The sequence below is a fragment of the Ovis canadensis genome, chromosome 19 (genome assembly GCF_042477335.2).
Source record: "Ovis canadensis isolate MfBH-ARS-UI-01 breed Bighorn chromosome 19, ARS-UI_OviCan_v2, whole genome shotgun sequence".
Classification (NCBI taxonomy): domain Eukaryota; kingdom Metazoa; phylum Chordata; class Mammalia; order Artiodactyla; family Bovidae; genus Ovis; species Ovis canadensis.
The window spans coordinates 870,825-882,731 of NC_091263.1; the positions used below are offsets into that span (position 1 = coordinate 870,825).

At 45.5% G+C, this 11,907-nt stretch overlaps 1 long non-coding RNA gene across 1 annotated transcript; it reads right to left on the reverse strand.

The window, feature by feature from the left end:
* Positions 1–1,924: 1,924 nt before the first annotated feature.
* On the reverse strand, positions 1,925–8,867 carry LOC138424811 (uncharacterized). The gene is made up of 4 exons (XR_011250974.1): positions 8,687–8,867; positions 7,078–7,184; positions 5,236–5,369; positions 1,925–3,190 (listed from the first exon to the last, which is right to left on the reverse strand). It is a non-coding gene; the product is annotated as an uncharacterized lncRNA (long non-coding RNA).
* Between the last annotated feature and the right edge of the window lie 3,040 nt (positions 8,868–11,907).

Sequence of the window (11,907 nt, forward strand, 5' to 3'; positions counted from 1 at the left end):
TTATACAATGAGTGTTACAGGTAGTATGAATGTATAAATGATGATGAGCAATGACAGGAAGTTTATTTAATCTCTGTTTGAATTCTTGATTTTTTATATAATTTTTTATAATATCCTTACAGATGTGAATATTTTACTGACATGTATAAATACACGTTGAGTAGTGCTATGATAACTCATAGTGTTGGCACAATAAATATCATGGTTACTATGTGCTTTTCATATATTCCTTTTGAGATTCTCTTCCATTATACATTATCATAAGATATTTAATAGTTTCCTAAACTGTACAGTAGGTCCTTGTGGCTTCTTTTATATATAGTAATGTACTTGTTAATAATTCAAACAAAAACTGGTACACAAATACTCATAGTGACATTCACAATAGCTCAAAGGTAGAACTCATTCAAGTGTCCGTTGGTGGGAGACTGAATATGCAACACAAGGTATATTCAGAAGCTTGAACGGTATTCCACCATACGAAAAAGTACATTAAATGGTGCTGCCACTCTGCAAGACATTACAGAAATGACTCCAAAACAAACACATGGAATAAATACATAGTTCGATTCCAATTCAAGCTATGTACCCAAAAGGATTGGGAAAGGGGGCTGAAAAAATGGATACTTCTTCCGTCATACTCACAACAGCATGATTCACACTGGCAAACAAACAGAAGTGATCTAAGTGTCCATGGCAGCCAATTCCATAAACAAACTGTGGTATACACACAATGGAATCTGATTCGGCCCTTCAAAGTCAGTAATTCTGACAATGCGACAATGTGGACAAACCTTATGGTCATTAGATCATGTGAAATAAACCAGACCAAGAAAAGACAAACGTTCTGTGATTCCACTCATATGAGATATCCAAACAAGTCAAATCTGTCAGAAATAGCAGAGAGTGATTCCGACCGATCGAAAAGAGTTCATGTTTCATGGACCTCAGTTTCCCTTGGAAAAACTGACTTCCCGTGATATCTCCAAAACCAATTAGACAAATAATTGGAAGCTATATCCAGTCAAATGAATGTAGACATAATGTTATATACAGTGTACACCAAACTCACTCAAACTTCTTAACAGACAAAAGGCAAAACTGTATCTATGGTACCTCAGCTTAGCTTAAAACTGTATCTACAGTACCTCACTTCTGCTTATAAAATTTAACAACAACAACAACAACACACTAAAGTCTATCCAAAAAAGGATATAAAACATATATAACATTAACTTTAAAGAATTAGACATTTAAACTGTGAAAAACCTTATTCACAAAACTTAAACACAAGCCACAGGAAAATATATTTATAAAATACATATCTGATAAAGGATTGTACTCCAAATATACCAAAAAATCTAGAACAATCTCATAAAAAATGTATACACCTAAACACCTGTCCTACAAAAATATAAAGATAGTAAATAAGCCTATCAAAAAGACTCAAAATCACATATCATTAGGAAATTACAAACTAAAATAACAGTGAGGTAGCACTGCACACCTATTAGATCCAGTAAACTCAAAAAAAAAAACGGGGGTAGGGCACAACTTCTCCGGTGGCTCAGTGGTAAAGAATCTGCCTGACAATGCAAGACACTCTAGTTTGATCCCTTACCCCAGAAGATCCCACATGCCACAGAGAAACATAGCTGGATTTTTCCACAGCTAAACAAAGCTCACCTGTGACCTGAATACTATATGGCTAGCACTTACTAAACAGCTTTGAAAACGTCCAGACAAAAAGTATCACATGATTATATACAACAGCTCTACTTGTAATAACTAAAAACTTTCAAATATCAGGATGTCTTCAGTAGATGACAGTGTAAACAAATGGGGATACATCCAAAGTGAAGGGGAGCAAATGCTACCACAAAATATACCACCTCAGCATGATAATTAGTGGGACCCAATTAACTTTTTTTTTTAGAGGGCACATGATCATCTCTGAAACCCAAGTTCAAGACAGCTCTTCTGTGAGTCACATTTACCAGAGAAATCTCATTTCAAAGGAATCCTCTCTATATGCCAGATAGAAGGATGAGACACAGTCTTTTGAAACTCTTTTTTCTTTTCTATCGATAGGGAAAGCTAAGCCGTAAATCTGCACAACAACCATACCCTTCCTTTCCTTTGGTTGTATCTGTAAAATATTTGTTTCTTTTTTAATTTGGCTGCGCCAGGTCAACCTTCATTGAGGTAAGCCAGATATTTAGCTACAACATGCAAATTCTCCTTTGTGGCATGGGAGATCTAGCTCTTGGATCAGGGAATGAACCTGGGCCTCCTTCTTTGGGAGTGTCCAGTCTCAGCCACTGGACCACCAGAAAGTGCCTGTTTTGTTTTCAGATGAAGATGGAATCTAAGGTGATATCTTGGGCCATTTCAGTCACTGACTCAGTTTCCTGAGTTTCTCCAAAGCACGCACAAGGTGCACATTATTAAACTGGTTTGCAAAACAAGAAAAGGTTGTCTGCTACAACACTGTATGCTTACAAATATCTAAATGGTAAATGGCATATTATTTATTTTTAATTACTATGGGGGGGGGAGAAAGAATGCAGGATTCATACATGTTACCACATGAATAAATATTAAAACCATCTTCAGTGAAAAAGAAATCCACATCGAAAAGGCCACCCAGAACCCTTATTCACCATGTCTGCTTTCAATCCATCAAGTTTGTCCAAATAACTGAAAATCTCAGTAACACTCTAAATAAAGAAAAAAGGATGAAGATGGAAACAAAAGATATATTCATACACTTGAACAATTGCTAAAAGTGGAAGTGGGGCAGTGGATTACATTATAATGTAGGTACCATATGATTTCCTGATTTTGGAGATTATGTGCTGGTTCTGCAGAAGGTACCCATTTTGGATAAAACACATAGAGTATTTTAGATGATGTGGCAAATGCTAGCACTTGTTCCCATTGCTAGGCATTTTCTGTACATTTTAAATGACTGGAAAGTATACTAGGTTTCAAAACAACCATGTCAATACCACAAAAGAAATTTAGCGCAGACAGGCAGGAAACTTTCTGATACAGGCCAAGACTTACCCAGATGAAGTTCAAGGGAAGCTGGGATGCTCACTGCCCGTGAAGGAGTCCACGTGGAATGAAGAAGTAGTGTGGGAAGTCTATTAGTAACCACCATGTCTTGGGTCCTCTGGATGACCTACTGCAGGAGAAACAGATCTTACAGATAAAATGTTCCACATCACTTCACAAAAAGTTGTTAGACTACATTCAGTAAAGCTGAATCATTTTGGATTAATTTACAATCATAAAATACTACCCTTTACAGTCCAAAAATCACTTGCATTTCTATACACTAATAACAATCAGGAAAAAAATATTAAGAAAATTCCACTTAAATAAAACATCTAGCAACAAACTTAATCAAGAACATAAAAAACCAGTAGTCAGAAAACTAGAAGGCACTGATAAAGAAACCAAAGAAAATACAAACACACAGAAAATTATTCCACGCTCATGCACTGGAACAATGAGGAATTAAAAGGTCCATTCCAACCAAAGTCATCAACAAATACACGGACTGCAATCACAAAATAATATTCAATGGCATTTTTCACAGAAATAGAAATATTCCTAATATTAGGCTGCTACTGTTGAACAGGACCTTAAACGGCCAAAAAGACTCTGAGAAAGAGGAACACAGCTGGAGGCATCTTCCTATCCCTCTTCAAACTACATCACGGAGCTGTAGTGACCACCACAGTGAGGAACTGGCAGGAACACAGACACATGGACTCCAGGAGAGAATAGAGAGCCCAGAAACGAACCCACCTGTACATGGTCAGTTCCTGAAAATCAAACCAGGAACGAGCGAAGAGGAAAGGACAGTCTTCTCAAGAAACAGTGACAGGAAAATGGCCACCTACACGGAAGAACATCAGTGTTCATCCTCTACATCATCTAACGCAAATCTAACTGAAAACCCACCGCTTTGCACACGGAGCTCTTTCCCCCTGAGTCCTCTGAGATGGACCTCCAGTCAGCCCTCAGCTGGACACAGGAAACGTCTACTCCATCCTCATTTTTCGCTCTTGCAGCGCCTCCCTGCTGGTGGGCACTGAGGCAACCCTGCTCCTCTCAGCCTGGATGCAGCCCTGTTATCCAGAAGCCTGAGCCCTGATGGTCCTGAGGAGACAAAGCTCCCGCCAGCTGCTCACGGAGCAGAGTCTAAAGGCAAAGCGTCCTGCGCCCGCGGGTCAGAGGGGCCTTTGGCGCCCCCTGCGGGCCACAAGAGAAGAGCGGGCAGCCCGGTGCTCACAGACCTCAGAGGGCTCACCCAGAAGCAGCTCTGCTGTGAGCACTCAGACTGGAAGCCCAAACTGAAATGGAGCAGAATAGCTCCATGACCCTCCGCAAAACATGGCTAAGGAACAATCAGAGCCTGCATGGAATGCAGCCATAAAAAGGAACACATTTGAGTTTGTTCTAATAAAGGGGAGGGAAGTCAGTCAAAGAGAGAAAAACATGGAATCTAGAAGGATGGTACTGACGAGTCTGTTCACAGAGCAGCAATGGAGGTGCAGACATAGAGAACAGACTTACAGACGAGGGTGGGGAACAAGAGGGAGAGGGTGAGATGAATGGAGAGAGCAGCATGGATGCAGGTACACCTACATTTGTAAATAGACAACCAATGGGAATTTGCTGTATGATTCAGGGAACTCAAACTGGGGCTCAGTAGTAACCTGGAGAGGTGGGAATGCGTGCGAGGTGGGAGGGAGATTCAAGAGCAAGAGGACATAGGTACACCTATGGTTAATTCATGTGGATGTATGACAAATCAAACCAGTATTGTAAAGCAATGATCAATCAACTAAAAGAAATAACTTTAAAAAAATATGAACATAAACACAAACTTTGCAACAAGGTAACTCCATTTAAAAAACTATAGAATTTTAGAAAACTGCAAAAGTTCTACATGACCGTTGGTCTGGTGATCAGGTCTAACATACACAAAACAAGCCAACTTACCAAATTATGAATATAAATTATTTAAAACATTGCCTTTTATCATTTCATACATTTACCCTGTGGAGGACCTTACTCGAGAGAACCAAAAACAAACTGTTAAATGAACCACGGACCACCCACCCTGGCCAGGCAACAGAGAAAAGAAAACACTTGCAGGAATCATCTTACAACAGGAGGTCCTGGGAAGGAACAAGGAACGAACAAGCTACCACCAACCAGAATTCTGGAGAGGTCAGGAGATGGGAGGCTCCAGTTCAGAGGTCCTACCAACCTCCCAGGATCCACTTCGCTGGAATCCATCTCAGCTGAGTGATGCGTGTGCCCCCAAGAAGGATCCCAATTCAGAATGCCTGGCAAGAGACAAACCAGAAATGAGCCCGATGACCATAAAACCTGAGACTGTGAGCCACGTGACAGAGTGGTTCTCTCCGTTTCCCTCACCCTCCTGCCCTCCACCCTGGCAGCCCTTCCCAATAAAGCCTCTCGCTTGGACAGCACTCCTCTCCTCAGACAACTCATTGCCCAGTGTCAGACAAGAACTCACTCTCAAGCCCTGAAAGGGATCCCCCTTCCTTCATCAAAAGCAATATCCAGGAGAAAATATCTTCAAAACGCTATCTTGCAGAGAAGGAAATCAGAGAAGGCAATGGCAGCCCACTCCAGTACCATTGCCTGGAGAATCCCACGGACAGAGGAGCCTGGTAGGCTGCAACCCCGGGGTCACTAAGAGACGGACACGACTTCACTGAGTGGCTTCACTTTCACTTTTCACTTTCATGCACTGGAGAAGGACATGGCAACCCACTCCAGTGTTCTTGCCTGGAGAATCCCAGGGACAGAGGAGCCTGGTAGGCTGCTGTCTATGGGGTCGCGCAGAGTCAGGCACGACTGAAGCGACGCAGCAGCAGCAGCAGCAGCAGCAGCAGCAGCAGCAGCAGCAGCAGCAGCAGCAGCAGAGAAGGAAATGGCACCACCTGCAGTACTCTGGTCTCAGAAATCCCAGGGACAGAGGAGCTTGGTGGGCTACAGTCCAAAAGCAGGGCATTTCTGATGGGAGGAAACAGTCCCAGGGAAGCTGAGCTGCTCACCAAAGGCCCCAGAGCTTTGGATAGCACACCAGAGCTGGGGCTGAGGATTCCCAGCTGCCATGCCTCTTGATCCTGGCCTCTTTCACTAGATACATGTGTGGAAAACTAGTCTAAAATATGCCCTGGTGGTTCCATAGTAAAGAATCCACCCCCCGGTGCTGGAGATGCATGTGCGATCCCTAGGATGGGAAGATCCCACATCCTATGGAGCCCGTGTGCCACAACAGCCGAGCGAGCCTGTGCTCTAGATCCTGGAAGCCACGATGCCGAGTTCACATGCTGCAGCCACTGAAGCCCGTGAGCCTGTGCCCCTCAACAAGAGGAGACACTGCAGTGAGAAGCCTGCAAACCACTAGTTATGGCCCATGCTCACCAAAACTAGAGAAAAGCCCACACACAAAGAGGCAACACAGCCAACAATCAATAAAACTGTTTTCCTAAAACAATGCATATCTGACAAAGAAACTGTATTCGAATTGTCCAAGAACACTAGAGCAAACAAGCCCATTCATAATTGGTAGCGACTGAAATAGACACCTGGCCACTGAGGGTATACTGATAGTAAACTATCATACAAAAACATACTCAAGATACTGGTGCAATGCATGCAGAGCCCCCTTTGAAAGACAATCTGACAGTTTTTTTTTCAGTAACCACGTGGGACAAGCACTGAATTCTGTGTATGACAAGCGGTGGAAGCCAGGTATCTTACCATTGGAATGCAAAGTTACAGATAAACAAAAGGAAACGTTACAATGTCCATGTCGTGGTGGATCAGGTTGGAGACATCACAAATTACCTTTAACTGAATATGTTCAAAGGTGAGCTGGAATACATGGATATATATATATATATCCATGTATTGTCAGCTGAGCATATTGAGCTCCTACATGTATGTTTTAAATATCATTCTCTAATAAAAGGGAACAGGAAACATCTCCAATGGCCCGGTGGTAAAGAATCTGCCTACCGATGCAGGGAACACGGGTTCAATTCCTGTGTAGGAGATTCCACACGCCCAGGGGCAACGAAGCCCTTGAACAGCTCTTGAAGTTTGCATGCTCCAGAGCCCAAGTTCTGCAAACAGAGAAAGCACTGCAATGAGAAGCCATGGCACAGCAACTAGAGGGTAGCCTCTGCTCACTACAACTAGACAAACGAGCAATAAAGACCCAGCACAGTCAAAAATAATGTAATGTTTAAAAAAAGGACAGTTCTTTGAAGAAATGACTGAGACTAGGGGTGAGACTGTAAATATATGAGACAGGGTCATCTTAAATTATGAGAAATTAAAGAAACTAAAGACAACTATCAAGCTGTCCAAACTGATACAAATGAATGATGACACAGTGTTATCTGTATACACCAGCAAATAACAATCTGAAAAGGAATTTAAACAAACGATTCCCTTTCAGTCATGTCAACATTAATAAAAGACTTTGCTATGGACAGAATGAGGATAACAAGACTGGCACACTGGAAATGATACATGATTGCTGAAAAATACCCTAAAGACATGGACAGATATGCCATAGCGATGAAAAGGCTTCAGTTGGCAATACCATGGAATGCATCTTCAATCTGAAATGAAGATTCAATATGAATTTCAAAAGGCTGAAAGGTGGTTGCTAAACCACAAAAGATGCCAGCATTCTTGGACTCCAGAGGAGAATTCAATCCAGGGCAAGTGACGAAGCTTGATGGCTCAGAGGTTTTCTGTTAAAAAGTTTTATTAAAATATAAAAGAGATCGAGAGAGCTGCTGACGTAGACAGTAAAAGGGGGAAGAGTACCCCCTGCTAGTCTTTAGCCAGATGTTATAGAGCCACTAGCAGTCTGCTAATGAAAGAAAGACAATGTGTCAGAGAATGGCACCAGGCCCCTCACCCACAGCATGCATTGAGATAACATTGGCAGCAGATGAGTCATCCCAGGCCATAAAATGATGGACATGAATCTTGAAGAAAGGCAGATTTCCAAGCAAATATATAGTTTCATTCACATAGATTAAGAGAACAAGGTATGAGTAAAACATACTGGTTTGTCAAGTTTTTTCTGAGCCTTTAGGGGAAACTGACCTGAAGACAGAGCCTTGGGTAAATACATAGTACATTAGCATACCTTAAGACAAACATTTCCATAAGAAAAATGCATTGCTTAGTTCAAGGTTTGAGGAAAGTTAAATTCAGGTGGAGCCAGGAGTGGTCATGGCAACACAGAAATTTCTGAGAAACCTTTTAAATTTGTATCAAGATGGAGAAAAAAAAATGCAGCACTCTTTTGTCTCCTCCGGCCTCTTAAGAGAGAGAAAAAAACGTCTGACACTTGCAGTCTATTTTCTCTGTCTGGAGACCCCTGGCCTTCCTGCCTGTTATCCTCTCCAGGCCTGTAGGAAGCAATACACTAGGCTGCTTGGGAAAACCGCGCGGGTCTGAGCTTTATGCAAAGGGGTAAAGCAGTAAAACCCTTGGCCCCAAAGGCGAGGCTTTTCTGCGACCGCCATTTTAGTCGGCTCCGAGACTGCAAACAAAGAGGGCAGAATACATGGTTCCCTGCTCCGCCCAGTCCGAGTTCCCTTACCTGTGGCCCACAGCCCTGCGCTCTGCTCGCTGGATGCCAATCGACGGGGACCCAGGAGCCCACGAAACGAGCATTCCCAGCTGCAATGGCGAGCCCTGAGAGCCCTGGCCCCCGACGCGCCGCCATGTTCATCCCGCCCCAGACCCGCTCACGTGAGCCGCGCTCCTGACCAGCCGCCCAGGCTCGCCCCGCCCCCGACGCGCTCACGGTGCGCCCCACCCCCACGCCCCCTTCCAGGACAGGCCCGCGGGACCGCGACTGCCTCCAGGTGAAACACAAGGACAAGCAAATCCACCCCACCGAGACAATCCAAGCTTTTTCTCAGCTGATCTGTCTATGATTTAGGGATAAAACTATGACTATAGAAAGCAAAGATGACCTAGGACAGCCATGATAGTCTATAGAGCCAGACCCTGGCGGGCAGAGGCTTGAAGAGGGTCCGGGAGCTCTGTCAGAACAGCAAGCCTCTGTAGCGTAGCGGTTAGGTGCGCTGGTGAGCAGGCAGACGATGGTCTGTAAGTCAGGAGTTCAAGTCTGCAGCTTAACTCTTTTGCTCTTAGGGGGCGGGGGACAGCAACAGGCGGGACTTAGACCAGAAACGTTTATTTTTATTTTAGAGGTTTATTGTTTAGCTTAGGGTTAGGGTTCGGGCAACCCCCCAACTTGTTCAGGTTCGGGTTCAGGGTTAGGGTTAGAATTTGGGGATCCCCCCTCTTCTAAGAGTTCGGGTTTGGGTTAGGGTTCATGTCAGGGTCAGGGTTCGGGTTACGGTTAGGGTTAGCATTAGTGTTGGGGTTACAGCTTAAAGTGAGCCCTAATAGGGCCCATAGTTCTTTATTAGCCTGCCCTGGTGGGCCGAGGCTTGAAGAGGGTTCGGGAGCCCTGCTGGAAGCAGCAAGCCTCTGTAGCATAGGGGTTAGGTGGGCCACTAGGCAGGTAGGCTATGGCCTGTAAATCAGGAGTTCAAGTCTCCAGTCTGACCTTTTCGCTTTTCAGGGGCAGGGGACTGCAAGAGCCAGGGCTTAGACCAGAAAATTTTTTTATTTTAGAGGTTTATTGTTAAGCTTAGGGTTAGGGTTCGGGCAACCCCCCCCCACTTGTTAGGGTTCGGGTTCAGGTTAGAATTCGGGGACCCCCCTCTTCTTAGAGTTCGGGTTTGGGTTAGGGTTCATGTCAGGGTCAGGGTTCGGGTTACGGTTAGGGTTGGCATTAACTCTAGGGTTACAGCTAAAGTGAGCGCTAATAGGGTCCATAGTTCTTTATTAGCCTGCAGTGGCGGGGTGAGGCTTGAAGAGCGCCTGGGAGCAAAACAAAACCCAGTAATCCTCTCTAGCGAAGCGGTTAGGCTGACAACCAGTTAAACATCCAACTTGGCTCTGTAGGTCAGGCATTCAAGTCCCAGTTTTGCCTCGTTTGCTTTTAGGGGGTGAGGGACAGCAAGGGGCGGGGCTTAGGCCAGAAAAGTTTATGTTTATGTTAGAGTTTTATTGTTAGGGTTAGGTTTAGGGTTCTGGCATCCCCCCAACTTGTTAGGGTTCAGGTTCAGAGTTCGGGTGCGGGGAATCCCCTCTCTACTTAGGGTTCGGGTTCAGGGTTCGTGTTTGTGGTTTGGGGTTCAGCGTTTGGGGTTAGGGGTTCGCGGTTCTAGTTTGAAGTTTGGGGTTCCGATTAGGGGTTCAAGGTTCAGCTTAGGGGTTTGGGGTTTGGGGTTCGGGTTAGGGGTTCGCGGTTTGGGTTTGGGGTTTGGGGTTCGGGTTAGGGGTTCGCGTTTCAGATTTGGGGATCAGGTTATGGGTTCTCAGTTCAGGTTCGGGGTTCGCAGTTCGGGTTTGGGGTTTGAGGTTCAGGTAAAGGGTTTGGGGTTCGCGGTTTGGGTTTGTGGTTTGAGGTTTGGGTTTGGGGTTTGGGGATCAGGTTAGGGGCTCTCGGATTGGGTTAGGGGTTCACAGTTCGGGTTTGGGTTTGAGGTTAGGGTGAAGGGTTTGGGGTTTGGGGTTCGCGGTTTGGGTTGGAGGTTTGGGATTCGGGTTAGGGGTTTTGGGTTTGGGATTCGGGTTATGGGTTTGGGTTTTGGGGTTCGCGGTTTGGGTTTGGGTTTGGGGTTCTGGTTAGGGGTTCGGGGTTCGGGTTTGGGGTTTGGAGTTCGAGGTTTGGGGTTCGCGTTTCAGGTTAGGGGTTGAGGGTTGGGGTTTGGGGTTCGCGGTTTGGGATAGGGGTTCGCGGATTTGGTTAGGGGTTAGGGATTTGGGGTTTGGAGTCTGGGATTTGGGTCAGGGGTTCGTGGTTTGGGGTTCCAGTTATGGGTTTGGGTTCAGGGTTGTGGGTTGGGGGTTTGGGGTTCGGTTTTTGGGTTTGCAGTTTGGGTTACGGATTAGGGGTTTGGGGTTTGGGTTTGGGGTTCGGGAATTGGGATTCGAGGATTGGGGTTGGGGGTTCCGATTAGAGGTTCAGTAAGTGAGATTTGTGGATCGGGGGTCAAGATTTGAGGTTTGGGGTTTGGGCTTCGGGGGTTTGGGTTCAGGGTTTGGGGATGGGGGTGTGAGGTGCAGTTTCGAGTTTTGCTGTTCAGGTTAGGAGTTAGGGGTTGGGAGTTCGGGGTTCGGCTTAGGGGTTTGGGGTGTGCGGTTTGGGGTTTGAGGTTTGGGGTTCCGGCTAGGGGTTTGGGGTTTGGGGTTCAGATCAGGGGTTTGGAGTTTGGGTTTGAGGGTTGGGTTTTGGGGTTTGGGTTTCGGGGTTTAGAATTCGGGTTAGGTGTTCGCAGTTTGGGTTAGGGGTTTGGGGTTTGGGTTGGGGGTGTGGGGTGTGGGGTACGGGTTAGGGGTTTGGGTTCAGGGTTTGGGGTTCACTTTATGGGTTTGCGTTTCCGGTAAGGCATTAGGGGTGTGCGGTCTGGGTGTGGGGTTTGTGTTAGCGGTTTGGGGTTGGGGGTTCGGGTTCCAGATTTGGGGTTCGGGGTTTGAGTTATGGATTCGGGGTTTGGGCTACATGGTTCGGGGTTTGTGGTATGGGGTTTGGGGGTCGGGGTTTGGGTTTGGGGCTCGGGTTAGGGGTTCGGGTACGAGTTAGGGGTTCACGGATCGGGTTAGGGGTTTGGGGTTCGGCCTTTGAGGTTCGGTTAAGGGGTTCGCTGTTCTGGTTAGGGGTTAGTGACAGGGGCTTCTGTTTTAGGGTAGGGGGTCGCAGTTCAGGTTATGGGTTAGGGGTTTGGTGTTTCGTTTTCG